General features: G+C 42.0%; 1 long non-coding RNA gene across 1 annotated transcript in view; it reads left to right on the top strand.

Annotated features, from left to right (window-relative positions):
• Positions 1–12,339, top strand: part of LOC126384511 (uncharacterized) — a 490,327-nt gene that overhangs the window by 474,418 nt on the left and 3,570 nt on the right. The gene's annotated exons all lie outside the window — the stretch shown is intronic.

Below are 12,339 nucleotides of genomic sequence, written 5' to 3'. Positions count from 1 at the left end.
CACCGCTGATGAGGAAATACAGCGAGTGCTGGACGGAGCAGTGAGTGACAACAACCCCGCCCACATTTAAGAGGACTGTCTGAACAGACCGAGGGTCTAGGTACCATGTCTGAAGGGTTACTGCTGGTTCCAGAGGTGCTGGACTGAAATGGTTTAGTTCATCTCTTCACTACACAGCCTCTCACATTTCATTAGTTTCAACAAGGCTGCATCGAGAAAGAAAACAGTGCTGGGTGAAAAAAAACAAACAGATTAATTTGAATGAGACCTCTCCATTGATGCACAGAGGTGCCAATGTGGAGGACTTTGGCAAAAAAATGCAGCATTGTCCACCAAAAATGTTGAATGTGACTCAGCTCTTATCGCAACACAATGCAGCGTCCTCTGCTGAGAGACTGCGTGTTAATGACTGTGACCTGCCTGTCACCTTTAGTTTGCTTACAGTAATAATGTGAATGACCTGCAGCAGAAGGTCACACGCTTCATTTCACCACCTGATAGTGCATGAAAATCAGAGTCCAAGCTCTGTTCGCACCAGCCAGTGAGATGAAGATGTTGGTTTTACATAATTACTTCAGGATGTCCTGAACCACTCACAGCAAACCAAATATTTGTCCCTGTCTGAGAAAATATAATGTTGAGACTGCATGTCAGAGAAGGACATCACGTCAGTCTTGTAACATTATATACTGCATTTATAAAGCACCTTTATCCAAAACTGTTTACAATTGTTGCTTCACACATTGATGGCATCAGACTGGAGGCCAGGTGCTGTCCGAGTATGTACAATTTGGAGTTTAGTGTCTTGCCCGAGGACACAAACACAGTACTTTCCAGTAAGATAAAGTCTGCCATAAAAAACACTCCCCTCTAAACACTAAGTGCAAACAATCATCATGTAACAAGCAATAATAATACGGACTATATCTTTAGTTTCACCTGAATCATTGTAACTTAAGTTACACGTCAGTTCACATCAGACTTAGGTGTTTTAACAGTTAATTTGATATCTGCTCAGCTGGCACAGACATATAAGACTTCAGTCAGGGTATCACTGGATACTTCGTAATTCATTTGTAATTTAAAAACAGACCAAACCGAAAGATTTAAACCAAAAGCAAGAAACAAGAACACAGAGACATTTTTCCTTTTTTGTAGCAGAATCAAAAAAAACAAAAAACAAAATCCAAAGCGGCCTGTTTTTGGTTTATGGCAATTCCTATTTTCCTTTATCATTTTAAGATGAAAAACAGAAGTCACTTGTTTTTTTCGTTTCATTTTAAACCAAAAACAGAAAATGAAATCATATGGTGTATTTGGTTTTTTTTGAATGAAAAAAAATGAAGTGCCAATTTTGTTTTTTGCTGATTCCTTTTCGCCATTTCTCCCTTTGAACAGACACAGTGGACGGACAGGAAGTGGAAGTGAAGTGTAAAAAAATCAAGTTATTTATCGCACAGTCAAAAGGGCACATCACATGACATCATGAATACAGATTACAGTATTATGTAGGCCTATGTAACATGTAACTCAGCCTACGTCAGTCCTACCTCTGTTGCCCTGGGTAATGTCTCTTCTTCCTCAGCCCAGTTGAGGTGTGGGGTCCCTCAAGGCTCTGTCCATGGTCCTCTTCTGTTTTCCATATACATGCTACCTCTTGGCCAGGTTATCCAGACTCATGATGTGCTTTACCATTTCTATGCAGATGACACTCAATTGTACATGCTGTTAAAAACCACAGATTCTTGCAGCCTAAGTAATCTCTCATCTTGCCTCTCTGACATTAAATCCTGGATGTCCCAAAACTTCCTCAATTCAACGATGATAAATCGGAAGTCATTCTGTTCGGTCCCCTAAAGTTCATTAACTCCACTGGTGCTAATCTGGGAGAGCTGTCAAAGAATATTAAGCAGGCTGCCTGGAATCTAGGTGTGATTTTTGATGCCAAACTCTGTTTTGATAATCAAGTCAAAAGTCCTGTTCAGTCTTGTTTCTTTCAGCTCAGGATGATTGCGAAAATTAGGTCATTTCTATCACTCACAGACCTAAAAAAAAGTTATTCATGCTTTTATTTATTCGCAACTTGATTACTGCAATGCACATTACTCAGGTATTAGTCAGAGCTCCATCCGTCATCTCCAGTTGGTCCAAAATGCTGCTGCCCAACTTATTACTGGGACAAAGAGGCAAGAGCACATCACCCCTGTGCTTGCCTGCCTACACTGGCTCCCTGTTAGTTCTCGAATTGATTTTAAAATTTTATTGCTCACTTTTAAGGCCTTAAATGGTCTAGCGCCAACAAATATTACAGACTTACTGACATGTGTATGTGCCCTCTCATCCACTGAGATCCGCGGATCGAGCCCTGCTGGTTACTCCTAGCTCGCAGTTTGTGACAAAGGGAGATTGTGCTTTTGCTGTTAGAGCGTCCACACTCTGGAATGCGGAGGCACACTAAGTCCCTTGCCTTTTTTAACTCTCGTCTTAAAACCTTTCTCTATGTAAAAGCGTTTGTGAATGTTTGACTGCTTTTAATTTATACTGTTTAAATTTGTTTTTTGTATTTATTCATTTGAACTGTTTTCTGCTTCCTATGTGTCAGTCTTTTAGTCACTTGCCATGTCTGTTTTTACCTTATTTGGTTTTATCTCTTCTTGTTAAGCACTTTGTAACATTGTTCAGAAAAGTGCTATATAAATAAATATTATTATATTATTATTATATTATTATAACGTGTTGTTAGCAAGGTTATCATAGTTAACACTAATTATTTTTCAGATTCAGTTTTACATACAAAGCATTTTATAGAATATGATGCATGACAGCACATAACGCCAGGGCCACACCGCCCGCGGAAGCGCCGCGAATAGCCTCGAAGCGCTGAGAAGTGAAGCCAGTTTCCTTTCGGCGCCCATGTTAACCGATTGTGTCATCCACACCGGCCGCGCCGCGCAGCTCCGCCGCCGGCCCTGCAGCGATCATTTCGACATCTGGTCCATTTTCTGCGCGAGCCACGAGCGAATGTGTCAAGCCGGGCAGTTACCCATGATGGAAAAACAACAGCTGGGAGCAGAATTGCTTGTCGACCGGCGCGGAGAAATGCGCGTCTGATGTGAACGGAGGTGCTCCGGCTCGCACGAGAATTTCGGTGCGCTGCGCTTCGCAGGCAGTGTGGCCCTGGCGTAAAGTAGTAAGCATAAAGATATATTTTTTGTTGGGTTTTTTTTTTTTTGCTACTTTATTTTTCTTTATTTTTTGTTAATTTTGTTTAATAAAAAATGAAAGAAAAGATGTTTTAAATAGCCACACACTTTAACTTAATTTTTGGGTTTCATGATTGTAGTATTACTACTTCTACAGTAATTATCTTATACTGATGTTCATAATTATAACATATATGTAAATGTATGAACCCTCCAAATGGCTCTGTAATGAACTGTATGTGTCTGCCTGCCTCTCCCCCAGTGCATGCTGGGATAAGCTCCAGCTTCCAGAGACCCTGAATAAGCAGCACTGGATAGACGGACATTTAATCTGACTGTTATCATACAGGTTAACTCTTCTTCACACTAACACCTGCTGCTCTCGTGTCTTTGTGTCGTAATGTTCTTAACGACCGAGTTAAAGGTCACACGCTCAATTTCACCGCCTTGATTTGTATGTGTCTACATCCTGTTTTCTAAAGTCAGGAACAAATAAATGACATGTGATTGCATAATTACTTCAGAGAAGGAGGAGACGCTGAATAAATGAAGGTGAATACTTCACACAGGTTTGAGATGTGTCGGGACAAACTGTGGAAACACGAGCTGGAACTTTCTGAGGTAGGTCTGATGATCTTAATGTGTGTATGTATCTTCTTTGATCACAACCTGGGAGTGTTACAGAGATCATGAAACTGCTGAATGTGTTGTGCATGTTTTTATCAGAGATCATGAAACTGCTGAATGTGTTGTGCATGTTTTTATCTAAAGGATGAAGACGACACTGCTGTTTGTGCTCACTCTCTCAGGTCAGAGACATGATTGTGTGTGAGCGTTGTGTGTGAGGCAGTGGGACAGACACACAGATGTAGCTTCAGTATAGTATCACAGTGCTGAATCACACTGACAGTCTCCAGTAAAAATGATGTGTATGCATTTATTAAAGGTTGTGTTTGCTGCATGATTATTGTGTCACAGTAGGAAACATGAGTGTAAATGAACAACAGTCCTTTATCCATCAGGGCTGTGTGCTCTGTCTACAAACATCATCAGAGAGTACCACTATGTGAAGATGTTAAAGACCTGGGCTGAAGCTCAGAGCTACTGCAGAGACACCTTCACTGACCTCGCCACTGTGCACGACAAAGAGGACAACGACAGGCTGATGAGAGTCCAGGAAGGCCACGGAAAATACGCCTGGATAGGGCTTTATGATGACATTAAAGGATGGAAGTGGGCGCTGGGAGATAAAGACTGAAACGATGAATTCAGCAACTGGAAGGAAAATCAGCCAAACAATATGATGTCCAAGCAGGGCTGCGTCGTGATGACACAGGACGGGTTTTGGGATGACAATAGCTGTATGAGAACTCATCCTGCAGCCTGCTACAATGGTAAGAGAGGTCTGTTTATTGGCGCAAGTTGCTTTATTAAAATTCAACACAAATGAAATTTTCACAGGGAAGTCAAAACCTGAAGCAGAAACTTCATTTAACATAAATTATAACTTAAATTTAAACGAGGGCTGTAAAGTGATTTAAAATATTAATCTAATTAATGACATGCTCTGTGATTATTAATCTAAATTAATCGCATACATCAACTGTTGCAGTGAAAGTATTTAAAGAAATTAAAACTCAAATGAATTTTGGCAAATGTGTCATAAAGCTGCTGGATTTTGGACTCAGTTGTCCCCGTGTCCTCCACATCCAAAACTGGTCTGCAGTACATTTTGCAAGGCAGTTAGTTAGTCAGTACAGGCACATCCAGGCTTTACCACATCTGCAGACTTTGCGAGCATGACTGTACCACAGTGGTAGACTTAACGATCCAAAGAGGAGAGCTGGTGATTTATACTGCAGGGCTGATTACTGGATGGATTTCAGGTGAGCAGCAGAGAGCAGGTGAGCTGAATGAATGTAATCAGGAACCCAGGAGAGTGAAGGAGTGGCCACGCCCACAGCACAGACACAGAGAGGGATCATCCCAATATCCCTCCTCCACTCCTCCACTCCTCTATCCTCGATCACTTGACCCGCAAATCAACTGAGACTCAACATCGTGTAAGACGCCTCAATTTGTAAAATGCACTCGGAGGAGTCGAGGAGAGAGGAGGCTTTCAGAGAAGAGGGAAGTGAGGATACACAAGTATATGCAGCCCTCCAGGATCTCGTGGCAAAAAAACCTTGAATTTGCGGCCAATTTTGTCAAAAAAATTGATGGAAATTGTGACATTTTTATGCGATTTTTTTGCAGGAAATTGTAGCAAGTAACAAAAATTGTGGCTAATGACGAAAGGAGAAAAAAATGTGATTTTTTTAAATTACTACCTCCAAAAAAATAAGTCATGTAATCACTTGCTATAATAATTATTCTGAATATTACAAAATAGTTGCAAATGGTTTTTATAGATCTCTTCTTTAGTTTTATTTAATTAGTTTCAAAACATGGACTCCAATAATGTTGCAAGTGCAAATTCTTATGTCAATACAGAGCGCTTCTCCATACTGCAATGCCATTAGTGCATTTGATGACACGTCTGATGACATTTCAAATGACGACGCATGCGCGCCGACTTCCAGTCGGCCGGAAAACGCGGAAAAATGCAGGAAAATCGTGGGACTTTTGAAAAATTGCAGACCCCCACAAATATTGCTGACTTTCATTGAATTTGCGTTTTTTATTGGGGTCGCAAGAATTGCTGGAGGGACTGATATATGTATATATAACATTATGTGTGTGTTCGTAAGTGCTAATATCGTAGGCAACTGGACTTGCTTGCCTTTCTTGAAGAACAAGCAAGTCCAGTTGCCTACGATATTAGCACTTACAATTACCATGACCTGAATGACTGAGAATCTTCACCGACATTATGTGTGTGCAGACGCAAACGCCATCAAAAGTTTCTATAGCTGGTAAAAAAACTTCCTGACAGCTGATCCAGCTGTGATCGGCCACCGTCATCATTAGAAACAGAGGTCGCTTCACGTGCACGTAAAGGCCAGTTCAGACCAAAGATTCCAGACGCAACGAAACAGTCTTAGGACGTTGCAGAGAAAAGTTGCAGTGATCTGATGACTCAGTTGCACTCTGGTCAGCTCATGCAGTTGCAAGGGATTCAACCTGGCAATGTGTCGCAAGACCATCTCAAACCTTGTAACCAATCAGCGCCAAGCTTGTGCATATTTTTTTTTTTTTTTTTTACAGCTGGGTACCCACGCATGGGCGCACACTGTGGCGGTTGCACACACACGGTAGTAAACATGAAATGGGGATCACTCACCTGTTGCCAGGAACCGCAGGGTTATCATCAGCCTCTTTGGAAATTTGTGTTTTGCCTTTGAACGAGAGGTGTTATCAGCTTCTTCAGCTGGTGAAAATCGTTCGGAAACAGTTGAGTGACATTTTAAGAGGCTGGCGTGTCCTTCGCCTCTAATTCCATGTCCATGCACAGATTTGCTTAAGCACCCTGGGTCTGGTGCTGCTCTAACCGACTCCAAGTCTATTATGTGCTCTTTGTCGGTGTCCTCGCCTTCTCTTATTAAGTAGCACAGCTACTAATAATGCTAAAGCCACAGTCAGATGTTTCAAAGACAGTGGGTGCGGTTACATGATGGCTTCTCATTCAGAATGAAATAAATCTGAATGAAATCATTCGGAATTAAAGTTTTTCCAGGTAGTTTACATGGGAAATATTCATTCTGAATGTGGGTTTACACGAGAGATCAGTTTAATCGTCTTTTAATTGCGTTTATTAGGGTCCCCTCAAGGTTTGGGGCAGGGAAGGTTTCTGATTGGATAGGGGGCGGGGCGGATGTTACGTGTTTACGTTTACCGGAAGAAAACACTGTAGTCCTCGCTCCGGATAACAAGATGCTTGACGACGCCGTTCTTAGTGCCTTTTTCGGGCTTGTTTTGCTTATATTCTTGAAGCAGCAGTACGACAACAACCTTGTTCTGCTAATGCTTCGTCTGTTGAGGAGGAGAAGGGAGGTAGAAGGTCGAAGAAGGGAGATAGAAGACCGTGCTTTGGCGAATAGAAACCGGAGAGTGCAACGAGTCCAACTGCTCTATCTCAGCCCGTTGCTATGCGTGCTATATACGTCATGGCGCCAGAAGGGCAAGGAAACGAGCATGCGCAGAAAGACCGGAATGAACTTAAAGAGGAATGAGTGTATACAAGTGCGAGAAATTCTTTCATTCAGAATTAGAAAAGAAATATTCCAGCCCCTTACATCAGATTGAATTTTCAATCGCATTGGCCATTTTCATTCCGAATTAGGTGTTTACAAGATCACTTTTAACAGGAATGAACTTTTATTCCGAATGAAATGGGAATTACGTCCATGTAAACGCACTCAATGCAATACAACGCAAATAAAAGGTAACGTTAGGGTATCTAAGAGTTGAGTGCTCTGCTGATGCATCCATGTGGGGTTTGTTGTGCTGTTCAGCTTTACCTTACGTCGTAACATACCCGTTGCTTTAGAAACGACAGCGGTTTAAGTGATGTCGCAAGAGCCAGTCTCAGCTCAGTGCCTCGGTGTGAACTGTACTGTTGCAAGCCGTTGCAAGGCCATTCAGTTGCAAATGGGTGCACGTGGTTGCAAAGGGAATCTTTGGTCTGAAGGCTGCTTCAGAGGAAAAGATGCCTCATTTCTCTACAGACATTATTCCTTGTTTGTTCTCTCCTTAAATCCTCGCATCTCTCCCCCGTGTCTTACGAGGGCAGAGCTAAAACGCAAGGCAGACACACAAGTGAGGGAAACGTGGATGTGAGATCAGATACTGGGATGAACCCAGAGAGACAGACGGGGGGAGGGGAAACTAAGGACAAGGAAAAATACAACTGGTGACATGGCGGCAAAATGTTCCCTTTTTTTACCTTGGTAATCAGAGTCATTCTATAAGGAAGAATGAGCACAGCCCAACCTGATGTCCTTACTTTGTGTTTTTCTTTCAGAAAAAGGTCCTTCCAGGTACATTTTAGTGGAAACTCAGATGACTTGAAGCAAGGCTAAGACACACTGTAGGTCCAGCTACACAGACCTCGTCAGTGTGAGGAACATGTCTGAGAATAATAACATCTCCTCACTGCTATCAGTAGCCACTTGGATGAACATGTCTGAGAATAATAACATCTCCTCACTGCTATCAGTAGCCACTTGGATCAGTCTCTCTCGAAGGACGTGGGCTCGCTGGTCTGACAAGACCCGCAGGACCTTCACTAACTGGCACACGAACCAGCCCGACAACAGTGGGGCCACTATGACATCATGCACTGCAGTCAACACAATCACAGGAACATGGTTCGATGGTGACTGTGAGGCAAGGAACCATTTCATCTGTCAAACGGTGTCTTATCCACCTACTCAGCACAAAACAACCCTGAAGTTAAAGTTCCCGTCTGAGGCGGACCTGAATGACCTGGCTGTTCAGCAGCAGATGTTGGAGCAGGTAATGTTTGAAGGTGCTAAACGTATCCCTGGCTAAGTGAGAAATCTCTGGGTTGTGTCTTTTTCAATCTTAGCTTACATTATCTGCCAGTGAAAAAAGACCAAAGGAGGATGTGTGTTAAAGGCTGTGATGATGTGATATTCACAGATTTCACTTTAATTTCTCAAACCTTACAGCTGCACGCTAAACTGGGGAAACATGGATTATCAGACTTTAAACTCCGCTGGATTCAGACAGATGGGCAGACGTTTCACAGGGAAGAGAAGAAGAAGAAGAAGAAGAAGAAAGACAAAGGTATTCCCTGTTGGGGTTTTTTCTAAATGGTAGAGATAAAAGAGTTTTTGTGTGTTTGTTACTTTAATGAACAACATATGCTCATACAAGGATTTGTAAGACATCTGCACACACAACAGTTCGATATTCTACAAATGAGTTTAGTGTAGAAAAAGGCCGTACCTGTGAAAAAATTCACATGGCCCCGATTAGCGGTCTCCTTGGGAAAGTCCTGTGTTTTTGTGGTCCATCCACGATCCTGACCTGTCTCCCAACTGAACACTCAGGACCGCCTCCTTCTTTACTCCCGTCAGCGCTTTGGTCACATGATTGCAGACGACCAAAATATGTTGGCTCTGCACAAATTTCTGGCACTCTTTGTAGGAAAAAGTACAAACAGTGAGAACAGCCTGAATGGAAACACTTTGACATTTTCATTCCTTTTCACTTTAACACTGAAAGTACGGGTGCTTTCAGACCTAGAGTTGGTTCGTGTTCTCACGGCAGCATTTACAAGAGGACCAGATCAAATGCCTTGTGTGAGAAAGCTGCTCTTGATTGGTCAGAATTTCCATGTGGGAAAAATCCAGGAAGTAAAGCAAACGTTGAAGAAGAGTACACTTGCAAGATAAATGTGACACTTTCTAATGTCACAATGGAGGGACAACTACGCAGGTTGATTTTAGCGCTGCTCATCGTGGACTATATTGCTGTCATTGTTCATTTTAGTCAAACCATACAGTTTGAAAACGAGGCGCGGCTCCAACTAGAAAACAATGTTTTGATGCATTGGATGTGCTGAATGTGCATATTAAGGCAGTACAGGAGGAGGTGCACATTAATAATCCTCCAGGACTGTAACATGCTCATGTTTAACCCAAACAATGTGTCATGTGACTGCAGTTGCTTCACATCCAGGTCGGAACACCTTCTCACCACAAACCAACCGCACCAGAGTTCCTTTGGAACCGGACTGAGACCACCTCTTCAAGAAGGTCTCAGTCTGGTTGTTTTAGTCTGTTCACACCTGCCCAAACGAACCGCAGTGAGGGGGCAAACACACTTGAGCTTGACTGAACCGAATGATGCTCTGTTCAGTTAGAATAAGCAGCACAGAGACTGTGAACAGCTACCCTGGCTCCGTCCGAAGGCTCTTCTAAAGCTCACTTACGTCACTCATAGGCTGCTAATTTATTAGATATATGAACCACTGTATGGAGATATGTTCCCAGAGTTGTTTTTCCCAAAATATCAAACTGTCTCTATTAACCACAATTTCCATTTTCTACCTTTTTTAGGGTCGTGTGGCTGAGCGGTGATTGTGCAGAGGACATTTAACTGCTGCTGTGACACAATGTTTCAGTTCTATGTTTAGTTTAAGTGTCACTGTGGACTCTCTACACCATCAGGGGTAATCAATACGTTTTGTGTGTTAATGTGTTTGGTTGCAGTACATTATATATCATTTGCCTGTGTTGTCCATTTTTATTACTCAAAATATTTATTTCACAAGATTTTTTTGCTTGTTTTCAGCGCAACAAAATGTCCTGCCTGTGACTTCAGAGCATGTAGTGAGAGAAATATAAACATATTTTTGTTTATGTCATATTTAAATGTTTTATGAGCGCTTGCTGAGTCCTTTGAAATCTGAATCTTTTAACGCTTGATGTCTGAAAGTCTCTTCTGGCTTTGAAAGATGTGACTGTGTTAGCGATCAGCATCGTAGTTCATCAGCTCTGATTCTCAGCAACACGTTTCTTACAATGTGTTTTTTATTTTTTATTTGTGTGTGTGTGTGATACTTTATTAAATATGANTTTGAAATCTGAATCTTTTAACGCTTGATGTCTGAAAGTCTCTTCTGGCTTTAAAAGATGTGACTGTGTTAGTGATCAGCATCGTAGTTCATCAGCTCTGATTCTCAGCAACACGTTTCTTACAATGTGTTTTATCTTTTATTTGTGTGTGTGTGTGATACTTTATTAAATATGAAACATTTAACGAGACTTTCAGCTTGTAATAAAACACGCACACACACACACACACACACGGGACAGAGTGAGGATGCACTGTAATTATTGCTATTGGTCTTAAGCAATTTAATCCCTGTATGTTTGAGATAGATGCTCCCATAATCTGTCCAGAAAAGAAAAGATCTGATTTTACTGCCACTCAAGATAAATCACTGGTATTAACAAAGAAAGAGTATAACGTATGATTTAACTCCGGGATAATGTGCAGTGAGTCAGTCATTGTTGCAAAGTGAACCCTAACAGGTTGCTGCAGGACTTGAATCACCCTGAGGGGGGTCGTTTCGCAATAATGACCAATTCACTGAGCATTATCTCACTAACCACGGCTGCTTGCTCAAGAAACCAACGCCTGTTCTTTTTAAGGAAGGTGAGGAGTTTTGATGTAGCTAGAAAAATCATGAACTTGTTCTATTCTGCTTTTATGGAGTCTGTTCATTCTTTTAACCTTGTCTCTTGGTTCAGTAACCTGAGCCTTAAACACAAGAATAAATTAGAAAAAGTGGTCAAGTTGTGCCGTAAGGTCACTGGTGTTACTTTGAATAACCTCCAGCATCTGTATGAAGAGAGGGTCACCTCTAAAGCTCGGCCAGTTGTCTCAGACTGCACTCCATGTTGAGCAGAGGTTTTGCCTCCCTAAATGTGGCACTAAGCGTTACAGATCATCCTTTGTTCCATCTGCTATCGCTTATGTTAACCAGCGGTGACCACTAATTGTCCATGATTTATCCCTGACTGTGTGACACTGATTGTTAGAGCCATTTCTAGCAAGTCCTAGTTTCCTGTTGTTGTTTTTTTTGGGTCACTGTAATCAGAGTTGACTAGTACTTTGATTACTTTTTGCAGTAACGAGTAACCTAACGCGTTAGTTTGCTGTTTGAGTAATCAAATACTTGAGTACATTTTCAGTCAAGACATCAGTTACCTCTGTTACTTTTAGAACGCTGGTCCTTCAGCTCCGAAACAGCAACGGCTGTCGTTTGGTTCTAATAACGGAGATAACGTTAAACCTGTCAGTCTGAAAGAAGCCACGGAGCTTGTGGCTCGCTACGTGGTTGGAGAAATGCTGCCGTTGTCTACGGTGGAGTGTAAAACATTCCACAGGATTGTCAGTAAAATCCCCACGACTCAATAGATGGAGGAGGACTCGCCGACAGACAGGTCAGACTCAGGACTTGCATTATGCCTGGTACACACTACACGACTTTTCTGCCCGTTCTGAAAGTCACTATGTCACATTACATGATTGTGGAGTCATAAAATCGTGCCGTGACTTGGCCGACAGACATGACACACTACACGCTGGTACTCACCAGTTATCCCTGGTCGTCTTTCACGGCGTGTGTGATGTCATCGGGTTATTCTTGTCCTATTTT

Source organism: Epinephelus moara, chromosome 22 (genome assembly GCF_006386435.1).
Source record: "Epinephelus moara isolate mb chromosome 22, YSFRI_EMoa_1.0, whole genome shotgun sequence".
Lineage (NCBI taxonomy): Eukaryota > Metazoa > Chordata > Actinopteri > Perciformes > Serranidae > Epinephelus > Epinephelus moara.
This window is presented reverse-complemented; position numbering and strand designations above follow the sequence as displayed.